Consider the following 22580-nt stretch of genomic DNA (forward strand, 5'->3'; position numbering starts at 1 on the left):
GCTTCTAACATAATTGAGCAGACTCAGAGTGAAACTCAGCCCCGCACAGTGGCTCATTTTTCAACAAGAACCTGCTGCTCTTTTGTTTTGAAGCCAAAATGGTGGTGAGTGGCACAGTTGTCTCTCAGAAAGACAAGTAGGAAACAGTAATTGTGAAGCAGTTCACATGGCAACAGCCTGATGCGTGCAACTGAGGATAAGAGGCAGCGGAGGATAATGGGCGGGCCTCTCACTCACTCTCCCGTTGCTGTCAAAAGAGAGTTGGAGGTTTGGGAAGGCTGTCTGTCTCTCTTGTGTCTGTCAAGTTGCCTTTTCAAAATCTCTCTTTAGACCCCCCTCACTGATGACTGGATCGGGCCTGGGGCCGAGAGGATAAAAAAGGAGCCTGGGGGAGACATCTAGCCCTCACCCTCTCCAGCTGTCCTGCACCCCAGTAGCCATCAGCTGTCAAGAATTCTTCCCTACAACACTGCTCACAGCCTTAGCCAGTAGATGGTGCAACCCTACACCTCAAGGCCAAGCATGTGGGCTGTGTGTGTGTGTGTGTGTGTGTGTGTGTGTGTGTGTGTGTGTAGGGTGGGTGTGGGTGGGTGGTGGTGTCTCCAAGCAACAGAACACCTTACCCTTCCTTCCCTGATCTGCACTGAATAAATTGCTTGCCATAGCCATTCCCAAGGACCTCCCTCATCCTAAGTGAGAGCTGAAGGTGCCCACCTGGCTCATGCACCTCTCTGAGAGGTGCTCTAGCTAACCACCTCCCCTTCCCCGATTAAGGAAATCACAAATGACACTGTCTGAACCCCACTGTACCTGAAGGAACCCAATCATACTTCCTGTGTCCTGGCATTAGTGCCTGCCTAACCACTGAGGTTCACCTATGGAGTTGGAATGATGGGGCAAAGAACTTCTTCCCCAGTGAATTGACAGAAGAGCCAACTTCCAAGATCTTTACAGTTTTACAGTTTTCCTGTTATTTTTTTGTTGTTTTTTTTTTTTTCTTCCTGTTGCTGTTGTTGGTTTTTAAGTCCTGGTGATTCTGATAACTGTGTTGAACAAAGAATATTTTGGCTTTATGTGTGTTCTCCTTTACTTGAGTTTTGATGTCAGCACTCTGTTGGTTGCTTCTGCGTCTATCATGTGTTTCTATCTCCATCTCCTTCAAAGCAGAAGCCTCCATCACGGTTGGAGACCTTCCTTCGTCTCTAATGAGGTTATTCCATTTTGCAGACAGGCTACCTGCACTGACACAGTATTCATTTTTATTCATTCCCAACTCCTGTAATTTTCTCCCAACTTCCTCTCTTGTTTCTGGATTATTTAGGGACAATCTGGTTGTGTTCCCAGGAGCTGGAAGCTTCCAGCTAGGTTCCTGTTTGATTCTGTTTGGGATCTGTAGCGGAACCAGGAAGGAGCCTGTCTGAAGCAGGCTGATGACCAGGGTGGTGTTCTCATTCACCACCTGCCATGCCATATCCTGATGAAGTGTGGGGTCTGTGGAGAGCAGCCAGCAGGTGTGAACTCCTCCAGTGTGTACCCGCAGCTCTCAGGAGCTCTCTGAACACCGTGCAAGCACTCAGCAAGATAGTTTACCTCCTTGTTTGGCTGCTCAAGTAAACAAGAGCTTGGGTCTTGTCTCCATGTCAATGTTCTGTTTCTTCCATGCTTTCAGTGAAATAAAATTCACAGTGAGATCATTGACTTTAAAGTTCGGTGCCGTTTGGTACTTTTCCGGGATGTGTGATCTTGACATCTACATGGTTCCAAATATTTTCCTCATCCCCAAAGAACACCCCGCACTTTTAAGAAGTTATTCCCTATCTTCTAACAACAGGAAGCTCCCTCTCCATGGGTTTTCCCTCTCCATGGGTTTTCCCAATCTGGGAATTTCATCCATGTGAGTCACCTCACACAATTGATGACCTCTGTATCTGATTATTATCAGTGGGTTTGCTTGCCCTAACTCCTCCTGGCTAAGAACACTGGACTTGCAGACAATGGTTGCAACAGCCTATCTATCCTCCTGTATCAGGGGCTGGAGCTGAGTTCACCAAATCTCCCTTGCTTCAGGGTCTTCTTTTCTGGAGTCACACACTGGTGTGTTTACTCCAAACAGCCTCTTAAGTGAGACTTAAGCTTTGTCAATGTGCTGTTCTACTGGTGAGAGGTGGTAGAGAGGTCATAGTCTCTTATCTAGAATATTCCTTCATTTTTGTGCAATCACAGTCCAAGGCAGTGTCTGATGTGCGTGTTCTATTCCAAAAGGTGGATAAGCATATTTGGTGGATTTCAGGTAGATTCTAGTGTCAGGCGGATGTTTCTTTCCATGTTGGCTTTGCCTTATCTCATAATGAAACAGGCAGAACTTGTCACAGGTCACTTATTTCCTCGACTGTCAAGAAACTAAATTTAGCTTTCAGCAGGATGAGCTAGGTGACTGCATATTTTGGGAATACTGATTTCTTCTTTGCTGCTGAAAGAGATTCCTGAGTTCTAAGTTTTAAATTTATGTTTTCTGATCGTTGCTTTTCTCACTTATTTTCTTTTTTAATTGTGTGTGTGTGTGTGTGTGTGTGTGTGTGTGTGTGTGTGTGTGTGTGTGTGCCTATGGAGACCAGAAGAGAGTACAGGACTCCGTGGAACAGGAGTCACAGATGATCGTGAACTGCTGGGTATGAGTGCCTGGAAGTGAACTCCAGTCCTCTGGAAGAGCAACAGGTATTTTTAACCACTGAGCTATCCATCCATCTTCTGAAACTTATTTCTTGAGAAGAAAGAAAGCAATCTTGTGATCACACATGTATTTATTATGATGTCAAGTGTTTATATTGAAAAAAACCTACATATGTAAATTGTAAAAAGCTAGAAGAATCACAATATAAAGTTATCTAAAGCTATCATCGCTGTTCTCACATATTACTGAATTGGAAAAAAGATCTGACTATTGGCCTTTATCTTTTAAAGTTTTAAATTACATGATTTAGTGGTAAAGATATTCTTTCATCCTCTACAGAACCTCTAGTCTTCTGCTTCCATCTGTAGGACAAGCCTTGGATTTGTGGGTCATGTCCTGTCCCCGTTCCCCACTCCACCCCCCACAGCCCCCTCCTGCACCTCTCCTGTCTTCTGAGAAGAAGACACACTTGGGAAGGAAGCCGAAGTTCCTGGATGGCAGTCCATCAGCAGGGGGATGGGGGTGCAGGCTGCTGGGGTAGGGAGCAGTGGGGGCGTGGCTACTGGCAGAGAAAAGGCCCACATAAGCCTTTGTCTAAGCAGCTAGGCTTCTGTCTCAGGTCAGGAGGCTGAGGAAGAAGGTGGCCATCTTGGAAGTTCACCATTTTTCCTAGTCATGGACCCTTTCCCTATCTGTCTGTCCATCAGGGAATCTCACTCCCAGTCCCTTAGAACCCTGGAACGAATGTGGCACCTGGAGAAACTTCAATCTGTGTTCCCAAGCCATGGTCACTCATCTTTGGTTCTAGAATAAACTATACCTTTCCCCCTTGAGTTGAGAGGCCTACTTCACACTGGCAAGAGTGAAAGAAAGAATAATGAGATCATAACAAGTAGTGGACATGTGCATGAAGACTAAGGTGGCATCCTGAGTAGAGTGTAGCTCTCAGACCAGGATGCTGAAGTAATCGGCACCCATGTCACACTCTCCCTCACCCTTCGCTTGGAAGGAAGCTCTTTCCTGAAGGATGCCTTCCATCACTGAGAGACGCCAGCAAGCACAGCCTGCACCCATGCAGAATTCACTGTGAACTCTGTATAGAAGCCTGGGTAGAAGGAGCCTGGAGACATGTCCCAGTCTGACATTCCTGGCCTGATTCTCACTCTGCTCATAATTTCAGAATGCTCCCAGGCCCCCAAATTCAACAGATGAACGTCAAGGCAAATTAAACACAGGAGGCCTCTTGTAAACTATGCCTCTGCCCAGGATGAGCCTGGCCTTTCGTTCCGTTATGTAAATTTCATTATCAAAATCTTCTAAAAGGAGAAGCCACAGTGAGGATTATAAAGATGAGCAATGTTTTCAAAGGCAGGTCAGGGATGTCTAAAATCCTAAAGTCAGAGTCATCTCTCTCACCCAGATTCCCCAGAAATCTTCCCTTTGGTGGCTTCTCTGAGTTCATAGTAACTTCAGTGCCTGTTAATAATTTGCCTTGAAAAGACAAAACAACAACAACCCACAAACAAACAAACAAACAAACTCAAACCAAAGCAAAATAAGAAAAAAAACCTTTCTGACGGAATATTAAGCTATGTAGAGTAGGAGCCAGCTAAAGGAGTGCTGCCTCTAAGGTAACTCCAAGTAAGTAGGAACTAGCTAGGTTTGTTGGAAGCTGTACAGAAAAAAAAAATTGTACCTCTGACATAAGCTGAGATTAGTTTTGATGAGAACATGTTCTGTTAGTATTTATTGGCCAAGATTTCGTCTAATTAGGCCTTATTCTGGGGACTAAAAGAGACATCTCTTACTTGCAGATCATCAGGCAAATCCATATTAAAAACAAAAACAAAAACAAAAACAAAAACAAAAACATGCCTTTACTAGGCTGTTCATAGGGAGTGGCACTGTCACAGCCAGTGTCCTGTGCCACTCTGTGCTTACCAGGAAAGATATAATTCTGACAGGCAGGCAGGCAGGATGACCCTGGGTAAGAACTACATGAAAAAAAAACAACACTGGTTTACTTCAAAAATAAATGTGGCTACAGCCCATGCCTTCCCAGATCGTGTTCCCTCCCCGATGCCATCACCCCTACCCATGCTAGGTCCTGCCCCCAATCGCAGTGGACTTCAATCACTCAGGGACAGGCCACACCAGTCAGAAAAACAGCAAGCCCCTGCTGTACCAAAGGCCTACTCCCAACTTGGACAGAGACTCCCTACTGGATCACAGGACATGCCTGTCACTAGAAAGCCAGGCCACAAAGACTAGAAAACCAAAAAGGAAACAGAAACTGAAGAACAAAACACCCATCTAACCAAGACAAACTTAGAAACCAAGGACTGAACTAATCATCCCAAACCCAGATGCCTAAATGCCAGTGCAAAAATACAATCATTAATAGCCAGGGCAATATGGCACCATCAGAGCCCAGCTGTCCTACCACAAGACCTGAATACTCCAATGCAGCTGATACACAAGAAAACAACCTTAAAAACAACTTTATGAAGATGATAGAAGTCCTTAAAGAGGAAATGAAAAGCTCCCTTACAGAAATCAAGGAAAAGACAACCAAAATATGAGAGGAAATCAGCAAATCCCTTAAAGAATGCTAAGAAACAAACAAACAAACAGGTAGAAGACACTATTCGTGACATGAAAATCAAAATGGAAGTGATAAAGAAACCACAAACTAAGGGAATTCAGGAAATGGAAAATTGGGGTAATGGAACAGAAACTGCAGACGCAAGCATTCCTAACACAATGCAAGAGATGGAAGATAGAATCTCAGGCACTGAAGATACAATAGAAGAAATAAAAAACATTAAATATTAAAAAAAAACCTAACACAAAAATAATTGTGACGATACCTTTGCTGTGTAAATTTTCCACTTGTCCAAACGGCTAGACTTGCTGCCTTCGATCTCTGTCTGCATAATTGCTTAAAGTGTAACTTGGGGCCAGGACCTAAGAGAGATTTAAAGATGACAGCCTATATGGGGCATTAAGGATTTATGTAAGCTGGTAACATTGGCTGTTCATGGCCACTCTCCCTTAGGGTGTTAGCCAGAGCCTGATGAGCCTTATTAGAGAGCCTTTCCTAGTCCCCTGAGTGTTGGCTTTTCTAGTGAATTCGTGTGTGTGTGTGTGTGTGTGTGTGTGTGTGTGTGTGTGTGTGTGTGTGTGTGTGTGTGTTTAACTGGCTGTCCCATGTGTGCTTCAATAGTTGACACACATAAAGTATCACAATGTTTTGCTTTAGAGCATCCTGTTAATTGTCCAAAGGCACAGTTGGGGCTTGTGCTGTAAAGGAGGTGTTCATAGACTTGAACCATCATTTGTGGTAAGGTGTAGGTCAGAGCTACCTGACTGGCATTTCAGCAATTGCAGAAGATGAGATGCTTGGGTAGAGTTTGAAAACATAAGCATTTTGAGGCAAAATTGCATAACGAGGAAAAGGAGATCCCTGCCCCCCCTTTTGTAATCTCTACAAAAATCAAGAGGACATTGGGTGTCCTGGATAGGAAGCCTGCAGAAAACTGTAGTTCTTTATGGGGGTGACAAAGTTCAGGTCACTCCAAGAACAGTGCTATCCACCAAGAATGGTGCTTTCAAATTACCTAAACATTTGAGACAGGAGATTCTCTGCTTTGTACATGTGTATAATGTAGCCTGCCTAAGGCAAAGGGTGTACTTTATAATTTTATAAAAACAACAGCTCATGAATAAACAATGGGTTTAATGCAAGTGCCTCAGGCTAGAGATTGGATTCAGAGCCAGCCCCACCCCACCCACTCCTCCACACACTGCCAAAGAAGCCACTACTGTGCAAAAGTCCAGTGTCCTTCAGCTGGGACTTGAAGGGCGTCATGTTTCCTTGGCCTCAGAGGCAAGGCTGTGGTGAAATCTGTTTAGGAGGAGGAAGACATGGGAGTTGTCCTGCAGTAACAAGGCAAAACAATAACATTTGACTTCTCAAGGCTCTGCTTTGTTCCCATGGTTGGGTTTAAATGGCAGGGTTGACAGCCAACTGGTTGCCCTTGTATGGTTACCGCTCAAAGACACCTCAAGTCAGGAGGTCTAAGGTGGCTTCTGATTCTAGGAGTCTACAAAGCAAGTTCCAACTTCTGCTCACCTCCTCCTGAAACTTTGGTCCCAAGTGCATTCTGAGCCATTAAGAAGGGTTCTGAAAGGCGGGGGGGGGGGGGGCAGTTCTAACAGAGACATCTACTTTCCACAGTGGGCAGTTGCTTCTTCCAGTGCCTTCTGTTGTCGGGCTGGAGGGGAGCATCCAAAGACCCCAGCACTCATCCAGTTTCAAAATTTGGAGCTAGAATACTTAGAGCAGAGTTTTATAACTTATTCATTTACTTTTAAAAAATTGTTCACTGTTCAATTTGAGGAAAAGTTTCTAGTATAGCTATTTTGTTTTATTTTCCTGAGCCAGGGATAGAACCCTGGGATAGAACCTCAAGGATGCTAAGTGAGCTCTCTACTATCAGGCCACACCCCAGTCCTCCATATTTCTTAAGCTGTACTAACAAATTAATTCTAATTCATCTTCACAGTAAAATGAAGTTTACTAGCCATACATCCCCAAAGTCCTCATCAGTGAAATAAACATGTCGCAAGACTTGATCCTATGTTAAGTCACAATGACACCATCACAGGTGGCCCAGAGCCTATCAGACCAGCCCCCAGCAAGTGGCTCAGGAGATGAGTTTGTCAACTTCTTGGGGTTCTGGCAAGCTAATTTCTAATTGTAGCCATTATTACAAATAAGATGACTCAAATTTATAATGAATTAAATTTTACTGGAAGCCAATGCAACTATTGCAAACCCATTCCTAAGTGTTTTAATGCAGACTTGCTCTACTTCAAGGCTGTTTACATCTATTTTTATCTGCATAATGGAATTTCTGTGTCTCGTAGTTAAATATTACATAACATGGAACATGCCCTTGTCCTATCTTCTCTTATAAAAGATTTATTGTATTATTTTAAATTATGCTCCTATGAGTCAGTTTGGGCTCATGAGTGCAGTACCCACAGAGGCGGAAAGGGGGCTGGGATCATCTGAAGCTAGAGTTAGTTGTCAGCTGCTCTACATTGGTCCTGGGAACCAGCTTAAGGTCTTTGTCAAGAGTGGTTTACATGCTCTTTTTTTTTTTTTCCTGAGATAGGGTTTCTCTGTGTAGCTTTGGAGCCTATCCTGGTACTCTCTCTGGAGATCAGGCTGGCCTCAAACTCACAGAGATCTGCCTGCCTCTGCCTCCCGAGTGTTGGGATTAAAGGCGTGCACCCCCAACGCCCGGCTGGTTTTCATGCTCTTAACTACTAAGCCACACCCACAGCCCAAGATGTAGCCCAGGCTGACTTCCTTCCCAGAGATGATCTCCCTGCCTCTTCCTTTTCAGCACCCTACTGGCATAGGCTACTATAAGCAGCACTCTCTTTTTGTCTTTGTATTTGGTGGAGAATAACCAAGTCCTTTGCAAGAACTATAAGAGTGGTGTACATGCTCTTAACTACAAAGTCATATCCACAGCCCAGAATATAGCCCAGGCTGACTTCCAAGTGGTGATCCCCCTGCCTCTGAAGAGTCAGCTGATGCTGTTAACCAAGGCTACTCCATCACCACCACTACCCAAACTCTGATTGCCAAGGCATTCCTAGCATACAGTAGTCCCCATTCTTCTCTCTCCAGACAATCCCAGCACTACGTCTGCTATTCTGCATTCTGAGATTAGGTCTTCACACTCAGATACTGAACTCCGTGTTGGTATCAGTTCCTGTGTAGGCTTCATACTTATGTTTAACCTTCTTTCTTATGTTTAACTTGTGGTGTTGTGATCTGTTTTGCTGTCCCCACCCAGCAACGATGGACTGAGACCTCTCAAACTGTGAAAAAATAATCTCTCTTAAGCTGTCTCTGTCAGGTGTTTGGCTACTAGAAAATAACGAATCCTCCTAGGTTAACAAGTCTTTTCTAGGCAAAGGCCGTGGCAAAGGCTCCAAGTGGGTAGCATGGTGGAGCAGAGCATCCCTGACAAAGGGCGAGGGCCGGAGTCCAGTGGCTCTGCAGTGTACCTATCTGTGCAGCATGGAGACCTGACAGAGATGGGAAGCCATAGCACAGGGCACACAGCCGCCATGCTTCTACAGACCGCAGTGATCCCTAGAAACTATGAATGGTAAGATTCACCTGACAGCCAGAGGTTGGTCCCACATGTCAATCTTTTTCTAGAAAGACAATTTTGTGGAATGGTTTTTAAGTCCATAGAAAGCAGCCAAATTCTCACTTGGGCAGGAGGAAGAAGAGGCTTTGCCCCTTTTACTGGGTGTCCTCCATTGCAGGGGAGCAAACAATCTCAAGAAACCAAGAGAAACCTGGGGGGTTGTGTGAAAGCAAAAGGGCTTTGTGGAGATGTGTAGCCAGAGCCTTCAGAAGAAAAATCCAGTCTCACTAACCACCTCAATAATGTCAGCCAGAACATAAACAGTATTTCCTTTACAATGTCTAAAATGACCTAGGACTCTTGCAAGGGCCAACACACCGCGAAGTGCGGAGAGGCTAGCCACAGATCTGTCCCTCGACGGGAGCTGGCCACAGGAATGTGGAGCGTCTTTGAAAGTTCTAGAATATTTTTGAGAGTCATCATAAAAGCCATATGCTTAACTTGTGAGCTTCATGTCTTCAACAACCTCTAATCTCGGACCACGGAAGCGTCAATACGAGCCCTAGCCGATGCTGTTGCCATAATTACCATGTGTGCATAATTCGTGACTTGCATTTCCCCACCAGTTCTGAAGCATTCCAGTACATAGAATTAACCATAGTCAAATGTCTTGCAGATGTGTTTATTTCTTGAACTCTCCCTCGGCTTCTTCATGTACCAAGTCTACATGCGTTCTTTCGTGAGCTGTCAGTGCTCCACGGCTGCTCAGAACTCCGATGTGGGCTCCTAATGAATATGTCGGCACCATGTGGCTGGGTCCTCCTTTCCCACCACCCATCCAGATGCTCTGAATTCCTGTCCCATTGTCACTGCTATTGGCACCAGCTCTCAAAGGGATAAAGAATGGGGTTGGCACAGTCTTTAAGATGCTCACTATAAAGTCCAAAAGAAACACTCTAGCTTCAGATATCCTCTTTTCATGGATTACAGCAGGCTGTGTCCACTTACGCTCTCTTTTTGAATCAAAAAGCATCAAATTCAGACCATTTCTGGAGGCAAAAGCACTTGGCTTCCTGCCCCATTTTCGGCACAAGAGCATTTGCTTTAAAATTTAGATTTTTGAGAAATTAGAAACTTTTCTTAGGCCTTCCATCCCAGGTTAAAGTCCCTGAGATTCTGTATCTAATAAAAAGAGACTGAACAGTGCCACTGAGCATAGCACTGGCCTCATCATTTGCAAGAATGGCCCTTTATATCCAGTTCCTACACACACAATTCTGACTCTTCTAGAGAAGACAGTTATACCAGAGGCATAGGTGTGCTCAGGAGGTAAATCCAGAACTTAGGACCCTGCCCACATCTTGGACAAAACCACCAGTTCCCATGAGAAACAATGAGAGTCTCACAGTCAATGAGGTCTGACTATCCTGGGAGTGTGTCGCAAGGTAAGCATGTAAGGAAGACGCTGTTGTGGAATTGCTCCAGCAGCATCTGGGCTAGCCGGGCATGCTGGTGGAGTCCAGTGTGAGCTGCCATGGCTGGGCAGCCCTCTAGTTTTCTATGTCAAATTGGGTTGTAGGGGACGTGAAATCCTGATGAAACATCCAAACTCGAAATCAGAGCTCTATGTCTATCAGAGCGAGTCCTAAATCTCTTCTTGAACCTTTGGGGCTGGAGAGAGGGATGGATTTAAAACCTAATCAAAGGCATGGCAGCTAAGGCATGGCCTAATCAAGTCCCAGAAAACACACAAATATGCTGTGGTTAGGCATGTTTCCATCACTATAGCAAAATTCCCGAGGTAGTTAATTTATATAGAATAAAGGGTGTTTGGGGATCACAATTGACAATACTCTGGGTTAGGGATGTCATTAAAAGATGACTTTCGAAAAATGTAGAGAGAAACAAGAGAAAGAACATGGGTGACTCAGAAGAAAATACCCTGTCTCTCTGTGCTGTAGAGAAATATTGCTGTGTCAGGCATGCCTCCTCCTGAGTCCACAGCCCTCCCTTTTTTTGCTCTATTTGGTTATGGAGGTGGGACTCTATGTGCCTTCTTTTTTTATTTTTTTAATTTAAGTTAGAAACAAGCTTCTTTTACATGTCAATCTCAGTTCCCTCTCCCTTCCCTCAACCTCTGCCCCCCCCCACCAGCCCCTCATCCCAACCCCTTTCTGCTCCCCAGGGAGGTGAGGCCTTCCATGGGGGATCTTTAAAGTCTGTCATATCATTTAGAGCAGGACCTAGACCCTCCCCAGTGTGTCTAGGCTGAGAGAGTATCCCTCTATGTGGAGAGGGCTCCCAAAGTTCATTTGTGTACTAGGGGTAAATACTGATCCACTATAAGTGGCCCCATAGATTGTTCAGACCTCCAAACTGACTTCCTCCTTCAGGGGGACTGGAGCAGTCCTATACTGGGTTTCCCAGCTATCAGTGTGGGGTCCATGAGCAACCCATTTGTCAGGTCAGCTGTTTCTGTGTGTCTCTCCAGCGTAGTCTTGACCCCTTTGCTCATCACTCCTCCCTCTTTGCAACTGGATTCCAGAGTTCAGCTCAGTGTTTAGCTGTGGGTGTCTGCTTCTGCTTCCATCAGCTACTGGATGAAGGCACTAGGATGGCATATAAGGTAGTCACCAATCTCATTATTGGAGAAGGGCAGTTAAGGTAGCCTCTTGACTATTGCTTAGATTGTTAGTTGGGGGTCAACCTTGTAGGTCTCTGGACATTTCCCTAGTGTCAGGATTCTCTTTAAACCTATAATGGCTCCCTCTATGGTGGTATCTCTTTTCTTGCTCTCCTCTATTCTCCCCCTCCCTCATGTCCTCCTCTCCCCTCCTCTTCTCCCCTTCTCTTTCTTCTAACTCACTCTCCCCAAACAAAAGACCCAGGATGGCCAAAACAACCCTGTACAATAAAGGAACTTCTGGAGGCATCGCCATCCCTGACATCAAGCTCTATTATAGAGTTATAGTCCTGAAAACAGCTTGGTATTGGCATAAAAATAGGCAGGTAGACCAATGGAATTGAATAGAAAACCCTGATATTAACTCACACACCTACGAATACCTGAGTTTTGACAAAGAAGCTAAAACTATACAATGGAAAAAAGAAAGCATCTCCATAAAATGGTGCTGGCATAACTGGATGCTGGGGTGTAGAAGACTGCAGATAGATCCATATCTATCACCATACACAAAACTTAAGTCCAAATGGATCAAAGACCTTATCATAAATCCAGCCACACTGAGCCTCTTAGAAGAGAAGGTGGGTTGTACCCTGGAATGAATTGGTATAAGAGACTGCTTCCTGAACAACACCAGTAGCACAGACACTGACATTGACAATTAATAAATGGGACTTCCTGAAACTGAGAAGCTTCAGTTTCAAAGGCAAAGGACACAGTCAACAAGACAAAACGGCAGAATGGGAATGGGAAAAGATATTCTATGTGCCTTCTTAGGTGCAATGCTAGGCTGCTTCAACAGAGGACACTAAAGCTACCTGATGCCATCTTGGCCTCAAGGAAATTGAATCCTGGCTGCTTCTCAGCATAGAGGCCCAGCAGCCCATGGAAGTTTCTTCCCACAACCACTTCCATCGGTGGTGATTGTTTCTAGAGAACACCAACAGCAGCACACCCCTCACTCCAGGTCTCTTTCACTCCACAGACTGTTTCTGTAGCAGCTGTACCTTACTTCTCAGCCTCTGTGTTGGGGTGTGGTTCCACCAGGAACCACCGTGTCAGGAATGAAGATATTCTAAAGAGACACTTGTGTCATACCCTTAGGCTACTAGACTATTAAAACAACTAGTCTCCCCTCCGAAAAAATAATTAGATTTCCCTTGAGACTCTCATTTTGGAAGAAGAAAAATGCCAGGAACTCAGAGGGACTCCAGTTTGACAATGGTGTTGAGTAGAAACTCACCTTGACCAAGACTACTCTTAGGAATGTGTACCTCTTGCCCTCTATTAGAACCTAAACCTCCTGTCATGTTTCTGAAGATGGATTTGGGTGTACTCACTGTACTGTTTTATAGATTCTTCTTCCCTGTATAACCACATCAAATAAATATCCTTTATCTGTCAGCATTATTTGACTTTCAACTGGTGTATTGAGGATGAACCTAGCTTGTTAGGACTGTCAAGGCCCAGGCCAGCTCTGAACCCCACAACTCCAGTGGGAAAGCTATTCTTTTGTACATGCTTTTTCTGGGCTCTTGGGGATACAGTATTACACTTTTAGCAACGAACCACTTTCTATTGACTAGCCATTCATTATCTTGCATTTTCCTGTTTAAACGGATGCTGTTGTGTCTGCTTCTAGCTTGTGGAAGAGAGGGTTTTTTATTTTTTATTTTATACTGCTACCACTTCTAAGTAGAAAGAACAGAATAGAAATGAAGGGTGGCCAGAGGTCAGCATTACAAAGGTTAGAACAGACAGCACTGGAGAGCGAGAGTTTGCTCATGAATGCCACAAGGCCCTCTCAGGAATGCAGCAGAGGGACTGAAGCCACTAATGAGAGGTTGAGCTGGTGACAATACAGGGCACTTCCAACTGAGAATGCCTGACAAGCTACAATGCACTCGGGCTCTCCCTCTTCTCCCCACTAATAATTGACTTCCCCAATCCTCCTCAGGCCCCTGAAGAAATACCCATGCTTTGGTGTTATATAACAAGACATGAACTCAATGAGAGGGAGGTGAAAACAATTACTGTTGAATAAAAGTTTTCCCAGGGACTTTTCGAATGACCTTGTGACATTCCTCATTAGTATCATTGCCCACTAACAACACATTCCACTTCAGAAGCATCTACCATTGGGATTTCTAAAAATACTCTAACCACCAACAGCGTAATGTTTGGAGAGCTAAACAGCCAATGGGTGGGGTGGTTCTTCATGTGTTGAGTGGTCTTCAGTCACGCACTCTGTTCCTGCCCTTATAGTTTATTGTGGAAGACAGCTTGGAGAAACTGTGATAGGCATGTATGTGAGTCTTAGGGGTGCCCTCTGATGTATCCAGGTCCTTGTATCCCAAGACAAAGGATTGTACCAGAGACACATAATTAGAAATAGAAATAGAGAAAGCTTATTAAGAAAGGGAAAGTGGTCCTGGAAATTGGAGTGGGCTAGTGGCTGGTGAAAGGTATCTGCTCAGAAGCCCTGGACCAGGAGTCTTATGATCCTTTGTAAGCCAATCACACAGCACACATCATCTCCTGTGTGTGTATTGTGTAGGCTCTTCTCAGTGTGGGTTTCCAGTCCTCTGCCAACAGATTAATTTCATATGTTAATCTTTCAAAGGCTAACTTTATTATTATTACATACATGTGTGTACATGATGTGTGTGGGTTACCTATGTGATATTGCCTGCATTTGGAGGTCAGAGGACAAGTCTGTGGAGTCAGTTCTCTCCTTCCACCTCTACATGGACCCCAAGGGTTGAACTCAGGTCCCACCTGCTCTGCAGAACAAGCGCCTTTACCCACTGAGCCAACGTGAGGGCCCCATGTATGAATCCTGCTACATCTCTCTCCAGCCCCTGCTCTCCCACCACACAACCAAGTAGATGTTGAACAAATAATCCAAGGTCAAGCCTGTGGAAGAAATTCCTCCCAGGAGTCTGACCAACAGATGTTCCCTGACTAATGATGGGCTTGCTTGCATCCCAGTGGACCAACTGCAAAGTTGAAAAGCGTGTACGTTAAAAGCTGCATCTTATACACTTAGGCCGAGGGAGGCCATGGCTGGCACAGCACAGCACGCTGCAGCACTCACTGTGGCTGCTTTGTGGAACTCACAGCCTGCTACTCGGTGCCTCTGCCCAGCTTTGCAGGGGAAGCTGAACCTGCCTACCCCTTGGCCCTGGAAAGGATGCAAATTAAAAACCGTTTCTACCAAACACAGATCACATTCACACCTTCATTAAGTTGAAATGGAGTAAATGAACCCATCCAAAGCAAATGGGAAACCACGTGTCTCTTGATCCAGCCCTCTCTAAGTAAAGAGCTAAAAATGCCAGCATTTTTGCGCACATTAGCTTCAATATACGGGCATGGAAAGCTGTCCTTCTGTAGCTCTGCCCTACAGCGGGCCAGTCTATCACAGCTATTAAGTTTCCAGTGACTGCTTCTTGGTTTTCTAGCAATTTGACCTTTAATTTTGATGTAAGTTATAGTCTCATATATCAGTGTAAATCTTACATCCTGTAAGCAACTGGCAATGGCCTCTTGGCCCTGTTCATTTCCCCATAGTTTATGTTCATTTAATTTCTCCTGCTTTCTGTTTGTAATCGATTTTTAGACTTCTATTCATCCTTTCATTTTAGATTAAAAAGATTTCATTTCACCTTAAGCCGTAGACAGGCCACTTTGTTTTTGATGGACCCACTACTCTACATAAATGGCTCTTGTCCTTCAGTCAGTCTAAGCGTGATTTTCTAAAGGCTACTGAGCACATACAGTGATAGTTTCTGTGTCTTTTCATTCTTTTTCATTGCTCCTCTACCATTTCCCATGTCCTGCATCTTTTATGTAACTTGAGTTTCATTTCTTTTGTCCATTGCAGCCCTGTAGAGTAGACGTTAAGGGAGTCCGGTAATGAAGACAGTGGCAACCTTGATCTTTGGAATAGAGGCAATGGCTGATGGGAATACATGGTTGTCTGAGAAAAGGAAGAAAGGTGGGGCAAGAAAGATGAAAAAGACAACATCCTCATCTGTGATAAAATACTTTGACCAAAAGCAGCTCAGGGGAGGGAAAGGGTTTATTTGATTGACATTTCCTCAGCCTGTCTATCACTGATGAAGTCAAGGCAGAATCTAGAAGCAGAAGGTAGAAACTGCTTGCTGACTCACTCCAAGGCTCATGCTCAGATAGCTTTCTTATATAGCCAAGCACCTTCTGCCCAGGGGATGGTGCTGCCCACGGTGGGCTGGGCCCTCCTACATCTAGATTGCTGACTGCTTTTCACTAGGTTTGCAATAAGAAGAAGGAGTAAATTCAGTGGAGCAGAAAGGTGAAAGGCAGTTTGGTCAGGAAAAGTGACTTGGCAAATTGCAAAGTGGTTTCAGTTGTTAAAGAGATGTGGCATCCTAGGGAAATCTCCATGGATTCACAATGATGACCCCGACTAAGAATCTAAGCAATAGTGGAGAGGCTACCTTCAATGTTCTTCCCCCATAATGAGATTGATGACTACCTTAAATGCCATCATATAGCCTTCATCCAGTAGCTGATGGAAGCAGAAGCCAAGATCCATAGCTAAGCACTGAGTCGAAATCCTGGAATCTAGTTTTAGAGAGGGAGGAGTGATGAGCAAAGGGGTCAAGACCATTCTGGGGAAACCCACAGAAACAGCTGACCTGAGCAAGCTCACAGACTCCAGTCTGACAGCTGGGGAACTAGCATAAGACCGAACCAGCCCCCCTGAATGTGGGTGTCAGTTGGGGGCCTGGGCAGTCTATGGGGCCTCTGGCAGTGGAACCAGTATTTATCCCTAGTGCACAAATGGGCTTTGGGAGCCCATTCCCTATGGAAGGATACTCTCTCAGCCTAGATAAACGTGAGAGGGCCTAGGTCCCACCCCAAATGATTTGACAGACTTTGATCATCCCCCATGGGAGGCCTCACCCTCCTGGAGGAGTGGATGGGGGTGGGATGAAGGGTTGGTGGGGAAAATGGGAGGTTGGGAGGGAGAGGGAACTGGGATTGGTATGTAAAATTAGATTGTTTTAATTTAAATAAAAATTAACTAAAACAAAAAGAGATGCAGCATCTATAAGGAGCCTTGAATTTGTCAGTAGGATGAGAAAGGTACCTTGAGGGTGAGACCCCACCCACGGAAGGCTCCAGGACATGAAAAGACTTTCATTTCAAGAGCTGCCACAGTATCCTGCTCAACAGAGCTGCCTAGGGAGATGTTTTGCCATGTGTTCCTTTATTTTATGTGTATGAGTGTTTTCCGACACGTTTGTATGTATGTTCACCATGCACATGCCTGGTACCTGTGGAGGTGAGCAGAGGGCATCAGATCCCCTGGAACTGGAGTTGTAGATGGTTGTGAACCATCATGTGGGCACTACTATGTAGGGGAAGCTGTAGCCACGCCTTCTTAGGGGCTGGCTACAGGTGTGCCTGACCACGCTTGTGAGGTCAGAGTGGTCAGAGTGACGTAGTGTGACTGCGTTTGTGCTTTCCGTTTCTCTTTGCTTCTTGCTGTACAGGCTGCTGACCCACCGGCTGGCTAGGTCGCTCTGTAAGTAAGGCTTTTCCCTATTAAATACCCTTATATTTCTACCTGACTCCGTATTGGTAATTTCCCACTATACTACTAACCAAACCTAGGTCTTCTGCAAGAGCAGTAAGTGCTCTTAACTAAGGAGCCACCTCTCTAGCCTCCCACCCCCAGCAACTTGTCGAGTTAGGAGCAGAGCACCATTTAGTGTCACTCACATGCTGTCTTTGGCAGACATGTGAGATGCAAGAGTTAGAGGGGCGTGGAGGCTTGCAGCCAAGTTTTAAAGAAAAGCTTATGAGGCTAGGCCAATGCATGACAGCATTAGATTCTCTGCAAAGGGCTCCAAAGCTGGCTAGGCATGAAGCTTTGAGGGTGAAGCCTAAATTGCAGGGGAGCCCCCTGGATGTTGGAGTTGGCAGAGTGTGGAACATGTACCTGGGAAAGCTGTAGGCACTGAGTGGAGCTGGCGATGAAAAGAGGTCTCGTGTGTGGCCGGTAGCAGGCTGAAGGAGTGTACTGTGGACACCTCTAAGAACTCCCATCATGGCACTGTGTGCTCCAGATGGTGGACATATGGAATTTAGTGTCTGCCCTGCTGGGCTTAAGTCTGGCTTGGGTCCAGCCTCTCCTCTTGAAGTCCTCTTGCTCCTCCATTTTATAATGGGAATGTTTACACCACGCCACTGCGCATTAGAAGTATATACCTTTCTTTTTGAATTTTGTGGAGGCTCAAAACTAAGTGGTTATCTTGGCGTTTCAGAAGAGACTTTGCACTTTTGAACAGTGTTGAAACCGGGGCATTTTTAAGTCAGACCAAATGCATTTTACCTTATGAGATGACCGCATACATGCCTTTGGTGACCAGAGGCTGAGTATTATGGTTTGACTCAGAAACCAGACTTATATTTTGGGTGCTTGTTTCCCAACAGGTGATATCAAGCTAGCAGAAATAGGTTACCAGGAGCAGGCCTTTAGGGTTGGCCCCTGGTTTGGGTCATTCTTTACTTCCTAGTCCATCATGTGATCCTGCTACCTAGAACATTTGCATGCACTCTTCGCCATGATGGGTGGAAATTTCTGGAGTCATAAGCTAAAATAAATCCTTCATTCTTTAAGCCTTGTTTGTTGGGTATTTTGGTCAAAGCAATGCAGAAGCAGTAATGTGACCAAGTAAATACTATCAGGGAGACTTGAAAAGTCATGGGGGCAAAGGCCAAGGACGGGTGTATTGAGAGCTATGAACAAGCTAAGCTGTTCTTGCAAGGCTCAAACAGGGAATGAAAGGTCAGGAAAAGCTGTCAGTGCTGGTCCTCGGTCACAAGGAGACCAGGATATGGACAAGGGTAGTGAAGCAAGACTGAGAAGGTGGAGCAGACAGAGGACCCTTGATGGAGCATGGCCCCCTAAGAGAACTGGCGATAGTTTTGGGACGCCAGTGAAGAGTAAGCGCCATTTTCCCCTCCTTCCTCACTCCGGGGTAAGCATTAAGCATGGAATATATAATAGGCCAGACTCCATTAAGCTTTCCCTGCTGATGTCAAGAGCTCTAGCAGGGACTGCCAAAGCAATTCCAGGGCAAGCTGATTACCAGCCCAGCAGGGAGTGGGGGTCATCTGCAAGTCAATGGCTGCCATTTCCAAGCCTATTAATTCGATGAATATGTACTGTAAAAGTCAAAAGATGAGCATGGAGTTTAGGGTGATGTCCTTCACGCCAACACCTTATTGCCAACACCTTATTTGTGCTTCACAGCCACCCCGTGGGACACTTTTGATTTAACCAACTTTAAAGAGCAGGCTCAGACTTGCCCATGGAGGCCGAGTTCTCAGGTGGTAGGAGACAAGTTCTTTTTTTGTTTGTTTGTTTTTTTGGTTTTTTGAGACAGGGTTTCTCTGTGTAGCTTTGGAGCCTATCCTGGCACTCACTCTGGAGACCAGGCTGGCCTCAAACTCACAGAGATCTGCCTGCCTCTGCCTCCCGAGTGCTGGGATTAAAGGTGTGCACCACCAACGCCCGGCAGGAGACAAATTCTTAAGGGATAGGTCTCCTCTAAGTTCTGGGACCTTTACCCACAGATCCTCCAGCTCTGAGTTCGAAGTCCTTTTTTCTACTTGACACTTGCCTTTGGAGGACTCCCAAGGAGCCAGACACATAACAGGCCCAGAACAAGAGGGCCAGCCAAAAGACTATGTGACATAGCTGGAGGACCACACACTCTACTTCAAAGGGATCCAGCAAAGAGATGTCACCTGTATTCCTAAGAGGAGGATTATTACCTGACCTGTGTGTGTGCATGCCAGTAAACACATAAGAAAGCCCAAGGCCTGATTGCCACTTTCCATTCATCTAAAGGCAACCTCAGGTCAGCACCTGCCCCTATCGTTTTCTTCTTTCTTTTAAAGCTCTGTTGTCACAGACCTCCAACACAAACAACTCAGGATCCCAGAGTGGGGATGCTTTCAGTACACCACACATCTTTATTTTTATTCTCTGTCAACTCCAGAAATATTTAGAATTCAGTAACTTCAATCAGTAGACTCTTAACTGTTCCTGGGTAGAAATCATCACACTCCAGAAGGCTTTAGAGTTAAATATGAAGTGATTTAAATAAACCAAACCTGAACCTTTATATATAATGGATAATCTAGTACACTCATAACATTTAAAAGGATGCGGCTCATTAATATGACTACTCTGTGTCTTTCATCTTCAACATTTAAGGAATGAGTTTAGACTCCTCATTTTAATTTGAACATCATCTAACTTTCTCTCAGATTCAGAATGCACTGAGAATTAGTTGTGTGTATGCGAGACAGGACTTAAAGGAATTACTTACACTGGGAGAAGATCTCTGTTATCACTTTGTCTTTAAGGATGCAGAAGAGAACTGGCATCTAATTTCTCAACACAAACAGCAGGAATCAAAAGATGTTGAAGTCGAATCTCTGAAATGCTAAGGAAACCAAGTAGCTGGCAATGTAGAACCCCACACATTGCAAACATATTCCTCAGAAACTAAGAAGAAATAAACAACGACAGAGCACAGTGGTCAACTGGTAGACCCTAAAAGGAATTCTGAAGGTGTTATTTGGGGCAGAAGGAAAAGTGGTCCTAGATAGATGTGTAAAGCAAGAATAATCAGGAAGGGAGGCATCACCAGCCATATTTTAAAAAATGTGTCATAGGTTTCAAATACAAAACCAAAACACGGTCGGGGCACAGGCCAGTAGGAGAGAGCTTGACTAGCCTGCTTTAACACCAGGGTTTGACTGATAGCCAAGAAAAGAACAACAAAGTGTAGAGAGACACTGTAGCCCCGCCTCCTAGTAGCCTGGACAGGTGTGCTGGGACACGCCCATAAGGGCGTGGTGAGGGGAAGTCTAAGGATTCTTAAGGGAGAACGTGGAGACTCTCTGCTCCCTTCTCCCTTCTCCCTTCTCTCTGGCCTGGCTGCCTTGCTGCCCCTGGCCCGCTTTATCTGGCGCTTGGCTGGTGTTATCTGAATAAAGAAAACCTTAGCCGTACGGACTGCGGATTGATCTCTCTTCAACAAAGAACTGGCAAAAATTTAAAAAAGGAAGGAAGAAAGATGAAAACACATGGTAATATTTCAAAGGTAAATGAATAAACACATTTAAAGTGTTATAAACTGTGTTATCCTGAGAGTGGTTGTCTTAGTTAGCGTTCCTAATGCTGTGATAAAACACCATAACCAAAAAGCAAGTTGGGTGGGGGGGAAACGGTTTACTCAGCTTATTCATCACCAAAGGGAGTAGGACAGGAATTCAGACAATGCAGGAGCTGATGCAGAGGCCATGGAGGGGTGCTGCTTACTGGCTTGCTCACACGGCTTGCTCAGTCTACTTTCTTATACAACCCAGGACCACCAGCCTAGGGATGGCACCACCCACAATGGGCTGGGACCTCCACCATAAATCACTATTTGGGAAAATGCCTTACAGCTGGATCTCCTGGAGGCATTTCCTTAACTGAGGCTTCTTCCTCTCTGATGACTCTAGATTGTATCAAGTTGACACAAAACCAGTCAGTACAGTGATGAAAATAATCATTTATACATTAAGCAAAGGGTGGATGGATATCTAGCAGCCAATCAAAGAATAGAGGATATGTAGCTAAAATGACAATAGAAAAGAATGAGAACTCCTGAAGAAGAGAACAGAGCAAAAAATATGGTGTCCTCATGTAGAATTCCCGACAGATTAATTTCTATTGATGTTATTTTGTTTTCCATGATAACAACCCATTCCCTGTCCCTGGTTGAAGCATAGCTGATGGTGACCTGGGCAACACACTGGTCTACTGAGGAAGGAAGACCACCCAAAAAGAGAGTAGCATCCAATGAGCTAGGACCCCAGACTGAATAAAAGAGGGAAATGGAGAAAGTTAGATGCTCTCTGCATCCCAGCCAAGTCCCGGCTTCATGGTCTTGCCTTCATGAACTCTGCCATGACATCTCTGCCAGGAAGAAGTCAAAGTGAATCTTTTATCCTTATATCGTTTCTATTGAAGATCTGGTCATTAGCGATGAGAAAGGAAACTAACACAGTTGCAATGGGCCATCCGTGTCACCTCTCCTTCCTTATTCCATCCTCATAGAAAGTGTGGTGGGGCTGGAGCTCGGTGTCTAAAAACACCTACTGCTCTACTAGGGGACCTGAGTTCAGTTCCCAGTCCCCACACTGGGCGGCTCATAACCACCCATATCTCCAACCCCAGGCATCTGATGCCCTCTTCTGTTCTCTGTGAACACCCACCTAGATGCACACACAGACACATATACATGTAATTACAAAACAAGTATTTTTTAAAATATGCAAGGTAGATGTGGTTGTTTACACTTTGATGCTTATAATACTATGTTAAAGGAATAAATAGTGGCAGTAACTTACCAAAGAAGCCATAGCTATCAAGAGCTGTGATCTTAGGTTCTAGTCACATCCTGTCCAGTCTCCATGGAGGCAGAGGTGACTGTGGCAGGTGTAGGACACCTGTTTCAGCCTGTGCTGAATTGAGATGCATTTTCACCAAGCACTGCGATTCATTAAGTCATTAGACATTTGCTCACTATAGAGTTCTGGGTTCTTTCCAGTCTGAGCATCTTACAAATCAAGCCACTAGAAGGCCTGTGTTCAGCGTTCTGTGTGAGCGTGAGTGCTCTTTCCTCTTGGATGAATTCCCGGGAGTCAAAGGCAGGGTCATGTGTTGGTTGCTTTTCATTTTGACAGAAACTGTCAAATTGTTTCCCAGTGCAGTTGTACCACTTTGCACTCCTACCAGCCATGTGTGAGGGATCCAGACTCTCTGCACTCTTGCTAGCATGTGGTGTTCCTCCCCTGTTCTGGTGATGATAATGTCAACATGGCTGCCATCTAGATTCTGGCATCTGCTAATTATCTATTTTCAGCCCCTCTAATGTCTTCCTGGATCTTGATGGCAGGAGTGACTATCTATTTAGGGTAATGTATTTTG

This window comes from Cricetulus griseus, chromosome 2 (genome assembly GCF_003668045.3).
Source record: "Cricetulus griseus strain 17A/GY chromosome 2, alternate assembly CriGri-PICRH-1.0, whole genome shotgun sequence".
Lineage (NCBI taxonomy): Eukaryota > Metazoa > Chordata > Mammalia > Rodentia > Cricetidae > Cricetulus > Cricetulus griseus.